At 38.3% G+C, this 18,878-nt stretch overlaps 2 long non-coding RNA genes across 2 annotated transcripts; one reads left to right on the top strand and one right to left on the bottom strand.

Annotated features, from left to right (window-relative positions):
• Positions 1–1,029: 1,029 nt before the first annotated feature.
• On the bottom strand, positions 1,030–12,517 carry LOC122229818. Its single transcript, XR_006207145.1, has 3 exons — positions 12,414–12,517; positions 3,176–3,317; positions 1,030–1,346 (listed from the first exon to the last, which is right to left on the bottom strand). It is a non-coding gene; the product is annotated as an uncharacterized LOC122229818 (long non-coding RNA).
• A 109-nt stretch (positions 12,518–12,626) lies between these two features.
• On the top strand, positions 12,627–17,742 carry LOC122229816. Its single transcript, XR_006207142.1, has 3 exons — positions 12,627–12,797; positions 16,700–16,955; positions 17,673–17,742. It is a non-coding gene; the product is annotated as an uncharacterized LOC122229816 (long non-coding RNA).
• The last annotated feature ends 1,136 nt before the right edge of the window (positions 17,743–18,878 follow it).

The raw sequence follows: 18,878 nt of genomic DNA, 5'->3' as shown, positions 1-18,878 counted from the left end.
ATAATAATCATAACATTTTTAATTACTTAGACTTGTCACCACAGGCCAAAAATGTTTGTAAACCCTGCAAATATGTGTCTGTCAGACTCACAGTACACGGCCGAGCTGCCTCAGGTCTGTGTGCCCTCTGCAAGCTCCTGGGATGAGATGGGCTCTTGGTGCCAGATCTCTAGAGTTATCGAAGAATCCTGTGGGGTCTGCTGAGGTAACTCCTAACAGCAGGGTGTCTGCTCCTCAATGCTCTAATTGACCTTCATCTCTGTGTTATGTCGGTCTCAGCCTTTTGATAGTGATGCTATGGCTAGAAATGTCCGAGGCACTTGCCAGACCTGTATTTCTGGTAGCCAGCCCCCACAGACATGTTCCTCACAGGCCCTTGTGGTTGCAGGATGCATTTCAGTAAAAACCATGAAGGAACTTTGAGGAATGAGATTTATTATTCACAAGTCCTGGAAGGTATAAGACACACCCAAGGATTGCACAGTGAAGTCTGGGGTAGAGAAAGAGAGAAAGCTTTGACCTGCCTTTAGCAGGGCCCCAAGGTAGCAGTCTCAGGTTTCACAGGTACACTCTGTTGGCTAGTTTGTTTATCTATCTATCTATCCGTCTGTCTATCCGTCTATCCATCTATCTATCTATCTATCTATCATCAATTTTTTATTTGAGGGAGAGCACATGCACACGCACGAGCAAGGGAGGGACATAGGGGGAGAGAGAGAGAGAGAAAGAGAGAGAGAGAATCTTAAGCAGGCTCCAGCCCTGCACTGAGCCGTGCTCAGTCTCACCATCCTGGGATCATGACTTGAGCCAAAATCAAGAGTCTGATGCTCAACTGACTGAGCCACCCAGGGGTTCTCTATTGGCTAGTTTAAAGCATAAGAGTGGGACTTAGGGCACAGGAAGGGGGAAGTGGGGTCACTTGGGTGGTCAGTTCTGTAGGTCACCCAGGGCTTTCTGAAGGAGGGAACTTCATGGGTGGGGGCAGGCCCATTCCTTAGATGGTTGTTTTGCTAGTAGCTTTATCATACAGCTAGCTATATGTTTATTCAAGATGGATGTCATTTGAGTTGGATGCAATTAAAAGTTTAATGCCAGGTACTTATACTACACTCTGCTACTTCCGATGGCCCCTTTGTTTCTCTTTTCTCTTCTTTTTAGTTTAAGCAATTGTTGGCTCTTGAGCCAAATGTCCTGGTTTTCAGAGCAATCACCATCCTTTCCTCACAATGTGGAAGCCAACAACTCCCATTCCATCTTATGGCATCTTTCTGGTTAGTTTCATTAATGTTTGTTTTTCAAATTTTCAATTACTCGTTTACCTTTTCTTCTCTCCTGATAGAGAAAGCCTAATTAAAAAACAAACAAACAGACAAGAAAACCAAAGAAACAATCAAAACTCCAGACTCATTTTCATTCTGAATGTTTAAGCTGAATGTTTAATGTTTACAGAAATCTGTTTTCTAGAAGATAGAGGTGTGACTACAACTGATTCCCATCTCAAATGATTCCTTACAATTTAATTTGTATCTAGCAGAAAAATAAATGTAATTCTGCTTGGCAAATGCAAGTAGAATATTCTAAAGGTATCAAATTCATTTCAAGTAATTCTATAAACTTTTTGCTTGGATGAGTTCTTTGTCCATTTCCTTTAAATTCTTTCAAGACTCTCAATGGTCTTTATTTTTGTAACTCATAACTCTTACATCAGAACATGTTTTAGATAGTTAACCCAAATATTTCTTAGAGTGATTTTGCCTTTTCTTTGCTGCATGATTCTCAGTGAAAACACAGATTCTTCATTTAGTACCAATCTAGTGCAGCCCTTTAAAAACTTAATGACTCCTCTAGCCTATAATTGTTAGAGCCAAAAAACTCATTAGTTTTTAGCATTTACTTTTAGGACTTACATACAAATCTGCTAATTTTTCCCCTTAATTGTCCCACCTTTCTTAAAATAAGATCCTTAGATCACTTGCATCAGAATCAGACTTACTCAATAGTATTTACTGTAAAGGAAAAGTACCTCAAAATCGCACTCCACATACTCATTTATACAGTATCTCACTTTGTATAAAAATAGAAGTAACAACAACAAGGCGAGTATTCTACTGATAACTAAATCCAGATTGTAGTCTACTGTGAGCCCCTAACCACCACCTCCTTTATCTATTCAAAGCCAGCTTGTTTCATTTTAATTTGTGTTGAAAAGACCCCATAGAGGTCAAGTAATCTTTGTCAGTTCCTTTTGAGGAATTCTCCCCCTTTTCTAATCTCAGTTTTGATTCTCCTTTCTATCCATACTCTCTCTGGTTAGCTGCACCCAGTCTCATGGCTTTCAATAACATCTATAAGCTAATGGCTTCCAAATTTATAACTCTGGCCCAAACTTCCTCCTGGACTCAGGACCATATATTTAATTATCTACTTGTCATGTAATGGGCATCTCACATTTAACATGACTAAAGTTTAATTTTCGATTCCCATCTCAATATCCGGAGCCCATATTTTTCAGGTCTTCCCCATTCCAACGAATGGCATTACATTCATTCATTTTCTCAGCCAAAAACCTAGGAGTCATTTCAGATTATTCTCTTTCTCTCGTCCCTTGCATCCAGTCTTTAGCAAACCCTGTTCGTACAATATCCAACATACATTCTGAATCTGACACTTCTTGCCCCCTTCATGAGTACCATGATGGTCTAAAGCCACTATTATCCTTTGGCTAGCTGTACAACAGCCTCACCACTGTTCTTGTGACTTTCACTCTTACTCTCTACCCAGTGGCAGAATCACTTTTTAGCTTTAGTCAGATTGCATTACTCCACTGCTCAAAACTCTCCTTGGGCTTCCCACTGTACTTAAAACGAAACCTAAAGTCCCTGCCATGGCCCGCAAGGCCTCTCTCCCATCTCATCTCCTGCTACTCTATCCTAACATGTTCCTATGTCAGGGTCTTTGCACTCGCTATTTCTTCTGTCTGGAATGCCCTTGCTCCACAGATCCACCCAAATTCCTCCATCACTTTTCAAGTCTCTGCCCATCTATCACCCTATTCAGGGTGGGGATGGGGGCTTTTCTGTCTAAACTGCCACCCTTCTATCACTCTTCATTGCCTTACCCTGCTTGACTTTCCTGCAAGACATGTATACTACGTGTCATTATATTACATACTTACTTTTTACGTGTCTGTTGTCTGTTTTATTTCTGTCTGTGTGACTCTACTGTATGTACTCCTTGCTCACAACTGTTCAGGGCCTACAGCAGGACCAGCACATAATATCTGTCGAATGTATGAATGTAATCCAGGTCCCTTCTTCCTATAATAAGTCAGATAAACTATGGCTGAGAGTTTGAAAGAAACCATTTTGAAAATGTTCTATGATCTAAAATAACAATGAGATGACTCAGCATTGGCCGATCGTTAAAATAGCATGTTAACCTTTCCTTTCCTTTCTTGTTTCAAAGTATTTCCTTAAGTCTGATCAGCTTTGTTCTCTTATTGAGATTCCTCTCTTTATATCAGCTGAGTCTCTTAGGCCCTCTGCCAATCTAACCCAAATCGAAATTATAGCACAGTCATAACTGTTTTTATTCTTTGATCTGGCATGTGAATCTGTGGATATAAGTTATCCACAGCATTTCCTCTAACAAATTTCTTGATCTTGTTTCCTAATTTTATAAGTTACATGTATTTTGGACATGTATAGTCATATTTTTACTCCCGAAGTAGCAAAGACATATGTTAAATTGGTATTAGGGATATTAAAAGCTCTTTTTTCTTAGTTTGGCATTATTAGCCATGCTTATGTAGGTAGTTGAATAATTATGCCCAGAATTTAGTATATGCATTAACTATGATAGAGTTCACCAGGAAATGTAAAAATAGAATAAAATACAACACTTTACTTGCAGATTGGAGGTGAGGTGATTGGTATGTTAATTAAAGGTGACCTCAGCACTCTTAATATTAACCTCCTGATTTTCTCCAGTGTTTCAGGTAGAAAAAAAAATTATTCTTCAATATTCCTAAGAATGAGATTGGATAAAGGACACAAATGAAGTCCAGACCAAGTACAAAAACATGAGCTCCTTCTTCTGGCTGCTCAACTAATGCAGACTTAGTCTGGGGATGAGATAACTATCTCAGCAGCCATTCCATCGCTCAGACTTCAAATTATAGTAATTATGACAATTTGTGCCAATAGCCATGAGGTGGGATTTTTGATGTGGTTAAAAATAACATCTGTAAAACCCAATAAAAATTACATTTTGCTAATTTTCTGATAAGATACTGTTTTAACTATACTGTGTCTTCTGCTGCTGCCAGTTTTCAATTAGAGCATTCCTTTAAAAAAATTTTTTTTAACCCATTTTGTCTCCTGGATCCAGTGCCATCCTCAGCAATGCATTTGTTTTAATGCTCTTAATTAATAGTTTTGTGTGCATTTTCCCTTTCAAACTGATACTAATCTTTGAGACTTTATTAACTGGCTGATTGCTAAATGTTGATACAAAAGGACCAAGCACAGGACCCAGTTTGTTCTTTCTGGCTTAGACAATGGAGTTCCCATAGAGGCCTGCTCAGCCAAGTCAGTGCCAATGATGCAGTGAATAATGGGCCTACTAAGACAGGTTGGGTCTGCGGTTCTGTCCACCTCAGAAATTGCTGGCCTACCCAAGAAACATAGTCATTGGTGATAGCTCACAAGCAGTTCCCCTCAAATGCATTGTAACAGTGCCTTGTGAGTCTTCCTGTGCTGGGTTTCCTTAAACCCTTTTCCTCTTGGTCAACTTCTGATGAACCAATTATATATTTTCTCATCTTCATACTGCATAGATATAAATCTGAGGTTCAGAGAGCTCCAGTGGCCTGTCCAAGCTCGCCCACTTGGAAATGAATACTAAAGGCAGGGCTAGCACAGGGTCCTTTAGATTCTTCTTCCACTGGTCTTTCAATCAAATTGTGCCTTTTCTAAGCTATATAAATGTGTGTGGGTAGGACCCACCACTGGTCTGGTTCCTCAGAAATCATTCCCCTTTACCTTTGCCCTTGTGTCTACTCCTTCTAAACAAGCCAGTGAAACTCTTCCTTGATCCAGCACCTCCTCCAGCCACCACCTCAGCTCTTCCCTTCCCTTTGCTTTCCTTTCTTTTCCTTCACATCTATCCTTTTTTTTTAAATTTTTTTTATTTTTATTTTTTACGTTTATTTATTTTTGAGACAGAGCATGAACGGGGGAGGGTCAGAGAGAGAGGGAGACACAGAATCTGAAACAGGCTCCAGGCTCTGAGCTGTCAGCACAGAGCCCGACGTGGGGCTCGAACTCACGGACCGCGAGATCATGACCTGAGCCGAATTGGGCTGCTTAACCGACTGAGCCACCCAGGCGCCCCATATCTATACTTTTAAAAAGGATCAACTACTCTTGTTGACTCCATGTTCTCGCAATCACTGGACAGCATATTTGCTGTTACTACAATTACTAGTCTCAATTGAGACTAGCAGGTGACAACATTTCTCAATTCCAATCTTTCTTCTCTACTTGTACCTTAATTGCTCCATTTCTGGTTCTTATCATCTCTCTTCTGATCAAGTGGGAATTGGGTAAGATGGGAAATGGGAGTTTATTCATTCACCCATTTATCAACTGCTGAGGTCATTAAAGTTAGCAAGAGAAACACAGATCCTGTCCTCACTGAGCTTACAATTATCTTGGGTCTGTCCTGAGATGGATGACTAAGCTTCCTTCTCATTTTCTTTGATTTTCTGTCTTTCTGCCTCAAGTTGTGTATATAATCCTCTCACTCAAAAAGAAAACTTCATTTTACTATAATGACCATATAGGTCAATAATTATATTCTCTTATATCAACTTCTGAAATATATCAGCTAAAATAATAGCCTAGTTAGGTATCAAAACTTAAGTCATATTCTCTAGCAAAATTTTTGACCTCCAAGATTGGTGAACATGTATGTGTATATGTGCACACATGTGCATGGTCAGAGTTTACATGTACTATTTCATGTGATAACTTCTCTAGTTGCTATTTATATATGAAGACATTTTCTTTGTCATTACTGACTACTTTCAAACACTCAAGGGTGTCTTTTTAAATATCAATATTCAGGTTTTACCTTTTCATTCACTTTCTCCTACTTGCAATAGGTAATCTCTTGCTGACTGGGAAAAACCTAGATTTTAATACATTGCATTATCATCTAATTCTTCAGCAATCATTTTTGTTACTTTAAACTTTATCATTGGCAACAGATAAACACTTCCAGTTTATTTTAGTTTAAGTCCAAAATACAAATAGTATCTTTGGAGTGACTCAACATTTTGTTATTGTTTCATTTATGTTTTTGCTCACTCTACTTAGAGCTTGAAGATTCAGATATGCTGAGAAATTAGCCCTTCCTGAAGGTTTGAATGGCTTGTTAGGGAACTTGGCTCTGTCTGTGCCTGGCAGATAAATGAATATAGCTTGAACAGTCCTGACAATTTTAGGAACCACTAGAGACCTAAAGGATCCTTCCATATCAATCTTAAAGATATCGAGAAAGAAATAGCCATCTTCCGTTCTTATCTCACTGACCTGCCACACTGAGATTTGATTTCTGGAGGAAGAATGAACATGAGCCATTGTTTTTCAATCTCAGTCAATCCAGGGCTCACCTGAAATCTTTTGAGAGTAGAGTTTAGGGAACAAAAGGAGACAGTGAAGAACAGTGGGAAGAGAGTGCTTAGAGATTCATTCCCCAAAATTTGCCCAGGGTATCAAGACTTAAGGGCAAGTAGGCCACAGAAAAATGAGGACAGGGGCCAAGTGTGCTTTGTTTTCTGTCACATCCTTTCACTTGATGAACATTTACCAGTGAGAGGGGTTTCAGTGCTTTCGTGATCTGTTCTTTAATGATATTTGTTTGAGTAGGAATGAAATGATGGCTAGAGAAGCTGTGGAATCAGATGAGGTATTTGTTTTTGGTGTGTGTGTGGGGGGGGGGGGGTTGAAAGCATCTTACACATGTTTTTGAGAGTAGCAAAGAAGTAGAGGAGAGGCTGAAGATAAGGAGAAAATGTTGATAGATCAAGACCCAAGAGGAGCAATGTAGGATATGCTCACACACTCTCTTCCACACACCTTAACAAACATATGCGTCTCTTTCCCGTATGGTATAAGAGAATTAGACTTTGGAATCTTTTGACTCTCATAGGAAAGTCTTTTCTCTTGCTTTTATTTCTTAAGACATCCTGGTGTAAAATTCCTAATTCTGGAAAAATGAAGGAAAAGGGAAAGAGAATTCCACCAAAGCACCAAACAGAAGAAATAAAGGTAGATGCACATATATATTAATTATATATGAATACGTAATATATATATAAATTATACATATGAATTACATAGAAATTTATAAAATATATATCTATTAATATGAGTATCTCTAGGCAGAGATGTATACTGAAATATTATATTATGCCTGTATTTTGTTTAAAATGATCTAGGTTGGGAGAGACCAGAAGGGGCATAGATGAAACAAGATTGATCATAAGAACCCTCCACTATTGTATATATTTTAAATTTTATGTAATGAAACATTTTTTATAAAGCAAAAGTCAAATGTCCATTATTCACTCACTCCTTGAGATTTATTTTGAAGATACCATATTTTCCTGAAGAAAGTAAAGTGTATTCGCTTGTAAGACCTTGGCTAGTCTATAATGATAGTTCATTGGGTGTTTTGATATCTTTGGTAAAAACTGCACCAGGGGACTTAAAACATTCTCAATCCCTTTAATTTCATGATCTGATAGAAAACAGGTAAGTTAACTGTTTTTTTAAAAAAAATTTTTTTAACATTCATTCATTTTAACATTATTCATTTTAACAGAGAGAGACAGGGCCTGAGCAAGGGAGCAGCAAAGTGAGAGAGAGAGAGAGAAAGAGAGAGAGAGAGAAAGAGAGAGAGAGAGAGACAGACAGAATCCAAAGCAGCCTCCAGGCTCTGAGCTGTCAGCACAGAGTTTGACGCAGGACTTGAACCCACGAACCATGAGATCATGACCTGAGCCAAAGTCAGACGCTCAACTGACTGAGCCACCCAGGCACCCCAATTAATTGCTTTAATTGTTTAATTATTAGTAACATTGAATATCTTTCATATGCTTATTGGCTATCTGTATTTCTTCTGCAGTTGGCTCTTTTCTATTTTTTGCCAATCATACTAGTTTCCTGTGGCTGCTCTACCAAATCACCACAACCTGGTGGCTTAAAACAACTCAGAAAGGTATTTTCTCACAGTTCTATAGGCCAGAAGTTAAAATCAGTATCACTGGACAGAAGTCAAGGTGTCAGCATGGTTCACTCCTTTCGGAGACTTTCAGGGCAAATGTGTTCCTTATCTCTTCCAGCTTCCAATGGCTGCAGTACTCCTTGGCTTGTGGCTATCACTTTAGTCTTCAAGGTCGACATCTCCAAATCTCTCTCTGCTCTGTCTTCACACCATATTCTCCTGTCTATAAAATTCTTCTGCCTCTTTCTTATAAGAATATATCTGATCAAATTTAGGGTCTACCCAGATATCTATGATAATCTTCCTATTTCAAGATCCTTAATCATACTCTCTGAGAGCACATCACCCCTCTCCACCAAATAAAGTAACACTCAGTTGTGGATATCTTTGGGTGGCTAGTTTTCAGACTACCACACAGTTTTACATTGTCTTTTTAAAAAAATTTTTTTTTTTTAATTTTAGACTAATTTTAAGTTTAGAGAAACATTGCAATGATGGTACAGTGTTCCCATACATCTTTACCCCAGCTTCTCTAGGATGGTTTTTAAAATGTTTTCTTTCTTAAAAATTTGTTTTTGCATTAGGTGCTAATAAGACTGGGTACAGTGTTTGTTTTTAGAACAAAATATGTTTAAAAAAGCCTATGTGGTACTTTTTGTTTGTTTCAAATGAGATCCTCATTATCCATATCCTACGTTTCCAAAGAAGGAGGGAGAAGACCATGATTCTGGCTAACAAACGAATTGATTAATACAAGCATGGATCCACACAGTTCCACTTAGAGTAATAATTGGGAAGAGTCATGATTGTCAATTATGAGTAAGATTTATAGTAATTTTAGTAGGGTATACCCCAAATTTATTTTTTTACCTTAATAATAAATTTCCATGAATATTCTGTTTCATATATATCCAAGAACATCTTCAGATATTTCAAGATTTCTTTTTATTAGAAGAGGAAATGAAAAATAAAAGTTCATTTTGTGAGTCAGTGAACAGTGAGAAAAAAGAACATCTTAAGTGTCCCATTCACCGGGCCGATGCTAGTCAATTAAATTGTACATTGAACTGTACATTGAACAGAGTGAATTAAGTATATACTGTTTATTGGGAATTATCCAGTGTGATCTGATCTAAACTCTAAACAATGTTAGTACATCTAGGGAGGTTAGCTAAGTCAGTACAAATTTCATTCAATGTAAGCCATTTGAAGGTGTGGGCAAATGACCCACTGCTTTCAGTTTCCTTTTCATTTGATTTCTGAGACCAGATGTTTGTCACGATACATATTGGCCATGGGGATCTGGGGATCAGATCTTTGATCGGATTTGATAGGATCACAGAAGCAGAAGGTAAAATTCTACCTGAAGACTGGGATTTGGCGATGATGATATTCTTAGCTTCTTTAAGACCATTTAGTTGATACTGTGCAGAATCAAGCTGATGCTCTTATTGTAGGTAGCAAAACACCCCATTTTCATTGGGACATCTGGAGAGAGCTATTGGCTACATTGCATTTTACCCGATATACAGAAGACTAATGAGAGAAGCAAACATTTTATTAAAGTTTGAGATCTCAGGGCTCCTCAGGCCACCACCGTCTTCAGATATTGTTTTCTTGATGGCTTTGGGCCAATTACTTAGCCTCTTTACCTCAGCTTCTCAATTGGTAAAATGGGAACTGTTATAGTGTGATTAATTTATCTCCTAAGGGGGTTGTTTATATTAATTAACTGCTGTTAAGAGCTTTGAAGATGAAAAGTGCTAACTGCTTATGCCATGATTAGCCATGGAAGGGTGGAATATGATAACTGCTTCACTAGATAAATGACTAAACCTGATACACACAAACTGTGAAATCTGTGGGAGGAGTTAAGACCCAGGGCAACGAGACAGCTGATGAACCAACCTCATCAGGGAATATATTAGTTACACTTGAGCCTTGGTTTAAACGGTTTAAACCCGCTTCTGAAATATATGTTTAAAATGTCATAACAGAGGCACCACAGTTTGCTTTCTGAGTGCCTGTTACTGATATTTCTTTCCTGGATACATTTTCTCCACAAACCCAACTAAATCTACCCTCACTCATATTCTAAAGAGTATCGATTATTTTCAAATACCCTTTACTTTTGCACTTAGATACAACCCCAGACAACATGCAAATTCTATGGTTGATAAGGTAGAACATTCTGCCTTTTATTTGTATTGTTCAAACCAACGCAAACATATTAGTGGATCATAAACTGCCATTCCTTTGAGCCAATGAATATTTAAGGATATTAATTTACTTCCTTTAATAGTCTTTAAGAAATTTTAAAAATAAACATATGGAACAAAGGAATAAGATGTCACTTTAAGCTTGAGCTCTGGCTGAGGACTGTGTGTTTTGCCATTGACCGTATCATTACCTACCTAGTTATGAGGTCATTCCTCTGCACAGTTCATTAGAATTTATCTTTGATTTTATGGCAAACCATAAGTGCAAAGCCAAGATACTTTGGTCAACATTTATTGCATTGGTATATTTATCTCAAAGGTGTATGCTAAAAAAAAAAACAAACGAACAAACAAACCAACAACAACAACAACAAAAAACTAAAGGGACAGGGTCTCTCCAAAGTTCTTGGCATTAGGATTCTTGGTAATACTCTAAAATGATATTTCATTTGGGATAGCATTTTGGGAACCTCCTCTAGCATTCTCATGATTCACAGATAATATGTAATCCCATTTTTTTTTTTTAACGTTTATTTACTTTTGAGACAGAGAGAGACAGAGCATGAATGGGGGAGGGTCAGAGAGAGGGAGACACAGAATCCGAAATAGGCTCCAGGCTCCCAGCTGTCAGCCCAGAGCCCGACGCGGGGCTCGAACTCACGGACCGCGAGATCATGACCTGAGCTGAGGTCGGCTGCTCAACCGACTGAGCCACCCAGGCGCCCCTTCCATTTTGTTTTAAGACAACTTATAAACTTTCATTAATTAAAAAAAAATTATTTCCTTGCTTATTTATGGATATGCCACATTATTTTAAAGGGGGATTTAAAAGAAGTCCCCTTTATTAGGGGAAACACCTTTTCTGTATTATAGTTTAATCTTTAAAGCTTGTATCTGGAGTAGGATATGGGAAAGTGCAGACTCAAGTAATTCTCATTTTAAAAACAACCACTAGAATACTTAATATTCATGTCCAAGGGGTGTCACAGTGTAGTGGAAAGAATACCAAATTTTGAGTCAGAAAACCAAATTTTACATCCTCGTCCCAGCACTTTCTCAGCAGTGCAATTTTGACAAATCATTTACCTTCAGTATTTCTATCTATGAACTGGAAATAATAATGTCTTTGTCATAGATTTACTCTATGGTCGGAATGACCCATGTTTATGAGAGAGTACCTGCTATCTGGTAGGGACTAGGTAACATTTTACTTATCCTCTTTGGCCCGTTAGAATCCAGTAGAGAGTCTTGCCAAAGAGCCATTATAGACTTTTATCTAAAAGCTCACGTTTGCATCATTTCTATTTCTGAGAATAGTTTATTCTTGAAAAATTTCCACAACTATAATGTGGCTAGAGCTTTCTTATGCTGAGTCATAAGATTCATATTAAAAGCTAATTTGCTTTTAAAGAATTTAATCTTAAGAAAAAAAAAAAAACCCAGATGTATCCCAAATGATTCTTCAAGTGAGAAATCAAGGATGTGAAATCTCACAGGGTATTTTGTTATTATTAAAAGAAAACAGATACGTTTTCAGAATGGTCTGTTAAAGATTTGACTACGCAATTTGGGTTTAACAATTTAAATTGTTACAACTTTATGTGTCCCCAAATTCACCATTTTCAGGCTCCAGCTACTATTTCCATAAATAAAACATCAGTCCCTTAGGACAAATGACAAGGAAATCCTCATATAACCTTAAACAGAAGTAGAAGGGAACGGGGAAGTGCTTAAACCTAACAGAGGAAGAAGTCTTTTCGGAATACAAGCCCAAATAAATATTTGAACAGGAATAGTATCTTCATGCGTGTGGTGAAAAATAGTCCTTTTCAGGCTGTACAGTTTGGCAGGCTGGCATGTTGACTTTATCACCTCGGGATCTCTGGGGTTTCAGACACGTACCCGCAGGCGTCATCACGAGCATGCGCACACCCCTGCCCAGGGGCCTGAGGCTGCAGGCTGGGGCCTGTGAGCCGCTCCCAGGAACATCCCCGGGGCCCAGCCCTCCAGTGCCAGGGCGAAGTTCTCTATCCCGCCTTGGACACCACCAACGCCATCGAATGCCATTTTAGTTGCGTCTACTTCGTATCCCTGGAATTCAGAACTCTGGTATAATAGGTAGAAGTGACAACCTTTCTATCCCGGGATGAGTTCTGCTTCTCTCATTTCACTTTTATGATAAAACTCCACACATTTGGATTGAGAGGGAAGGCAAGAAGCAGTTAAAATTTTTGAGAGTTTGGATGGCAGACTATACTAAAAGGAAGCATAGACCCTAGCAGCCTGGTAAGTAAGGATCTTTAACAAGTTCGGTTTCTTTATGTAATGCAGGGGGCAGGTTCAAATGCCGTTTTGGAGGGAACTTAATATAAAGTGTGGAGACTGCCCAGGTTGTTCTTTTTATTGGTTGGCATTTAAGAAGAAGGTGGGTTCAAGAGATTATTTCTGAGGGTAGAAACTCTGCTTGACGGACAGTATTGAGATGCCCACCAGGAGTGGTCCCAACCCCATGACCTGATGTGACAAATGCCCAAAAGTTAGTTGGAAAATTTTATTATACTCTGCTAGGAAATAAAAATGCCAGAAATAAAGTACCGTCCAAATGAAAACCATCAGTTGTTTATAAGTATTTTTAGGTATTTGCTGTGTTTTCAGAAAATAGTTTTGTTTGCTTTTTGAAAGTCATTCCATGATGAAAATGGTTATGTCACATGTTCTTAGCTCAACATCCATTCACTATTAGAGCTTAATATTTCTAATTATTATGATTATTATTTTTAAATAACATAACGAATCATTGTGTATCATTAGTACTTTGATCTCCTTGCCTTCCTTAATGGAATGTCTTTACTCACAGTATACTTTGTTCTTTCAGGTTGGCCTTGGGAGAGTTGGCAAGGCCTGGGTCTTCAAAGTCAAATGATTGTCAAAAAGTGAATATGATGTACCAGTACCTAGTTTATTACTTAGAGTAGAGGCTGGAATACATAACTGATTTTAAAATAAGAAGAGTGGTTTAAAAAAAAAAAAAAGACTCTTAAATACAGAAAACAAACTGATGGTTGCCAGAGGGGAGATTGGTGAGGAGATGGATGAAATAGATAAAGGGGATTAAGAGTTACAAACTTTCAGTTATAAAATAAATACGTCACAGGATGAAACGTACAGCGCAGAGAATACGGTCAATAATATTGTAATAACATTGGTGACAGATGGTGGCTACACTTATTGGGTGAGCACTGTGTAATATATGGAATTGTTGTATCAGTATGTTGTACACCTGAAACCAAGACAACACTGTGTGTTAATTACACTTCAACAAAAATAAAAATTAAAAAAAAAAAAAAAAAAGAAGAGTGGTTTAATTTTTACAAAGTATTCACCCAGATTTGCAAAGCTAAGCTCTAAAGAACCTTTTCTTGACTTCATGGACAAATTCTGAAATAGTTTCCAAAGGCTGATAGAAAGAATCAGATAATGTCCATAAAGTGCAGAGCACAGGGTCAGGCACACATGAAGCGGTAATAAATAAAAGCAGTTATAATACTGTTAAGAAAAGCCTCCAGATATCATTCAAATCAGCGCGAGACAGAAGTAGAAGACCATGTCAACCATTGCTCATGTAGCTCTCTGCTGTGCTCCAGTGTGTAATACACAATGTAGTCTGGAACTTCTTGGGTCACTATGGAAAGATTTCCCTTCTTTATACGATTCCAGCACAGCACTTCTCAAAGGGCATTGGCTTGCCTTGTTCTGGCACCAACTATATGCCAGTAAGAATAGTGGAAGTTTAACTGACAGAAGGGTAAAGTTCAGGGGGCATGTTATCATTCATGTCCTTAAAAAGTCAACATCAGTCTCAGCTGACAGCTTCCCTCCAAGCTTAAGTATACAGTCTGGGTTTTCCAGGATATTGTCATGAGTTCACAGCTTACTTCGTTTCCCTGACCCTATCCTTGACCAACCTGCTATGTTAGAACTATGGCTTCCAGTGGTTGCTCAACACTTGGCAGATGGACTGAACTTTTAAATGGTGTTTTACATGAGGGCAGCCCTTGCTCTGGCTGGATCTGTATGAAGAAGCTTCACTGGGGAGGCAAATTATTTGAACATGTATATGTGTGTGTATAGAGGAGTGGAGGCAGGACTATGGCTGCCCAGCCTGAAACTAGCCCATATCCCAGAATTCCATTAACTTTTCCAAAAGTGGACTCCAATTCAGTGACCAACAACCTCAAGCTGACCTTTAAGACATGACAACAATATCAAAGCTCTAGTTCCCACCAGAACCTGAATCACCGCCAGAGGCATTTGGCCTACAAAGTACCCATCCATTCCACTTTTGGAGCCATTTTGATTTCAGGAGACCAGTATGCCAAGGTCTGAGGGAGGCAGATGGCTCCAACAGTCTTTTTTTTTTTTTTTCTTTTTCTTTCTTTTCCTCAGAGAATAACAGCATGAGAGCCATCTTTTATCACTTGTACCTTCTGGTTTTATGTCTTCATGGGTAGTGTAGGGCAGTAGTAGGTGAATGTGTGGAATGGGGTGGGAATAGGGAGTAGGGGAAAACAGAGATTAGATAGGGAGAAAATGGGCTTAAATGGAGAGTACAGATTTCATGAGCCTATACCAGGGTAAGTGGGGAAATGAGGCTAACCTAGAAAACTGAAATTGCTGCCTTCCCAACATAGAATTATCATCTTAGTCATGCCTGAGGCCAGTTTGAGGGCAAGTTGTTGGGGGGGGGGGGTGGTGACTCTCCCATCCTTTTCCCTAAACCTAAATCCTTTTCTTCCCGCCTGACTTCCTTCACTTCCACTATTCTCTATATATACATATTTTTGTGGTCTTTTAAAAAACTAAAAAGATATGCACCAGCCCGTTAATACTAACTAATGTTGGAGGCAAGAGGGATGATATTCACTTTATTTTTTTTTATTCTTTTTTTTGATATTCACTTTAAAAACTATATATTTTTGGATTATAGTACTTGTTGCTTTACACATTTAATATTTTTAAAATTAAAAAATAAAAACGTTGATAAACACATTTTCCTTCCTCTACTGCTCCCCTTCCCCAAATCTTCTAGTTCAAAAGTGAGTCTTCCTTCCATTCCAGCCCAATCAAAATTTCTTTTTATTTTATTTTATTTTTTTTTTATTTTTGGAGAGAGAGAGACAGGCTCAAACTCACAAACTGTGAGGTCATGACCTGAGCCTAAGTTGGGTGCTCAACTGACTGAGCCACCCAGGGCCCCTCCCCTCAGTCAAAATTTCTATTTCCCCAATGTTAGGTAGCTAGGCAGTGATCAAACTATTTGGTTAAAGTAATTCCACTAATGTGTGTTCAAGAAGTGCTGTTGGGCGCTATTGACATTGACGATCAGGCAATAAGTGGGTGAGGGTATCAGAAGAGTGGTCGACCTGGGTGATAATCCCATCACCATGAGCTTCGTCTAAGACTTTGAGCATATCATTTCAAATGCCCATATCTTCGGCCTATTTGTTTTTTTTTTTTTTAATCTTACATGCAGAACTAAGAAAGTAATACTACCATTCTTGTACTCTGAAAATTTTGAAGAGACATTTTGGGCTTAGTCTGTGAGTTTTCACTGCATTGTCTCCTAGGTCTGGTGGCAATGGTGGTGGTGGTGATGAGGTGCAGGGAGATGGAGAGAAGAAAATACCATTTCTCTTTACAAAGGAGAAAAGATACGCCCCCATTGACCTAGATGTCATGAGTCTTTTTTTCTCAAAGAGAAATGCAGGTTCCAGAAGCACCTTGTAGTTGGGAACCACGAAAACTTAAAACACAAACTACTTTGCTTTGTACTCTTTATAGACGGATATGACCTAAAAATGGTTCTGTACTGTCATTGCACTTTCCATAGAACACCATGAGGAAGAACTGGCTTCCTCAAGGACATGCTTTCCTTTGCCACACTGAGTACCTACCTTGTGCTTAGATTGTTCTTATACTGGGCTCTGTGGACAAAACAGAATTTCTTAACATGAGAAATGCTCAGTTAAATGCTCATTTAAGAAGTGAAATGAGAATGAAATTTCAGTCGCAAGCAAAGCCTATAGTATTTTTAAAAACAATGAATTAAATGAGGGAAATGAAATCATAACCTTTACCCGAACCAGTTCATCCTCTTTTTTTTTTTTTTTTTAACTTTATTTCTCTAGTAGGAAAATAATTCATCTGGCCTGACTGTATTCGTTACCACATAGCCGGCACGGTTGTCTCATGCCAGCACCAAGACCATATGAAGCTAAATCAACAGACCCTGATTTGTTGGCTCAACCAAGTATAAACTAGCCACTGGAAAATCGAGTTGAAAACATAGGACAAATATATGAAAGAGACAAGCCACAGCTTGCAGGAGAGAAGATGTTTGCAGAAAACTCCAGCATTACAGGTTTATCTAAGGTGTGGTCTCAGGTAAGCTGCAGTAATTACCCAGGATACCACAGCTAGTGGCTGAAAAATGAAGTGCTTCACAAACTTAACCCTTTCATTTCTCCCCAGACAAGCTTTTAGAGGAATTCACTCGATAGCCAGCTTGTAGTAAACTAGAAGAATCGTTTTTATTGTGATTGAAATTGTTTTTAATCATTCCTATATCCAAAGATATTTCTTAACTGTGGCCTTTCATTTGTTCTTTCTACATTTAGCTTTACAAATGTATAGGACTTCATTTTTTGATGCAGCATAGTTGAAGATCTTACACCACTGGGGGCTTTGTGGTTTAAGGATGATGTGGTTAAAGAAGCACAAAGAGGGGCGCCTGGGTGGCTTGGTCGGTTAAGTGTCCGACTTCAGCTCAGGTCATGATCTCACGGTCCGTGGGATCGAGCCCCGCGTCGGGCTCTGTGCTGACAGCTCAGAGCCTGGAGCCTGTTTCAGATTCTGTGTCTCCCTCTGTCTGTGACCCTCCCCCGTTCATGCTCTGTCTCTCTCTGTCTCAAAAATAAATAAACGTTAAAAAAAAATTAAAAAAAAAAAAAAGAAGCACAAAGAACATTAAAAATTGCATTCTGGTAAAGGCAAGTCCCTTTACAACTAGGATCTCAGTTTCCTCATCCTATACAAGGCATGACATCACATGGTCTCTGAAGGCCCTTTTTAGCTCTGACCCTTCATTTTTCTATTTTGTAGAAAGTGTGGCATCAAGAAGCAGTTCTCCAATCAATCCACAAGACACATCTAAATTATTGATTAATTATAGCATCTGAATTTAGAAAAGCCATTATGTATTGAAATTGCTTTATTTTTGTTAAGTAATGAGAAAAATTTTAAAGTGCCTGGTTTAGTTTGAATTGTGTACAAGCTAAAGCTCTTCTACCTACTTAACTTCCCTTGAAAATGATCTGGTTATATTGTATTTTACTATGTATTTTGGATTTTCACATAACATTAGCACTCTATGTCCCTTGAATATATTTTCATGCTTTTTTTCAGATGGTTTTATCTTTGCATCACATTTAGAATTTAAGAGAGAAGATGCTTATACCTATAGCTATATTCCTTATAGAATCTGTATTTCATTTTGCCTTCGCACAGTAAATAACCCATTCCCAACAGAAACTATGCAAATACCTACGGCTAGTGGTCCATCAAATCCTATAGTTGGAAGAAAAATTAGGCATAATCTTATCCAGCCTCTCACTATTTTTATGATAATAATAGTATTATAATAATGAATAGCTATCATTCTTTCAGTACTTCCTATAAAAATATAAAGCCAGATACTGTGCTGGGTTTGTTATGTTCATTATTCATTCAGTTCTTAAAACAGCATTGTGAAATAGGAGTTATTATTCCCATTTTGCATATTAGAAAGCCAGAGCAAACAGTTTAAGTAACTTGCTCCCAAGTCCATACACTATTGGTACTGAGACTTGAACTCAGGCCTGTCAGACATTAAAGTCCCTTGATTTTCAGCCGTAGAATAGAGGGAGGAAATCGAGGGCAGCCAGAGACATTAAGTATGGCTCAGGGTAAGAAAACTGCACATGCTGCTTCCTTTGTGTGGAGTACTTTTCTCTCCTGCTCTCCACCCCCTTCTTCAAACTTCAACACCCCTTTGGAGAGAATGGTCTTTTTTAAGATTGCTATCCCTTCCTAACAGATGGTGTCAGTCTCCCAGCCACCATTTTGTTGTCTCAGAACAGCTTTACTTTTCCTCCATGACACTTGCCACAGTTTGCAGGGAAACATTTTTATGACTATTTTATTGGTGTCAAGTTCATAGCACTTCTCACCATCTAACATATTATACAGTTATGTGTTTCATTTATTGTCTATATCTCCACTAGAATGTGAGCTAGATATCTCTTGAAGATACTGGGTATCTATCATCTA

Source organism: Panthera leo, chromosome C2, assembly GCF_018350215.1.
Source record: "Panthera leo isolate Ple1 chromosome C2, P.leo_Ple1_pat1.1, whole genome shotgun sequence".
Classification (NCBI taxonomy): domain Eukaryota; kingdom Metazoa; phylum Chordata; class Mammalia; order Carnivora; family Felidae; genus Panthera; species Panthera leo.
The sequence above is the reverse complement of the archived record's forward strand: the minus strand, read 5'-3'. Positions and strand labels throughout refer to the sequence as shown.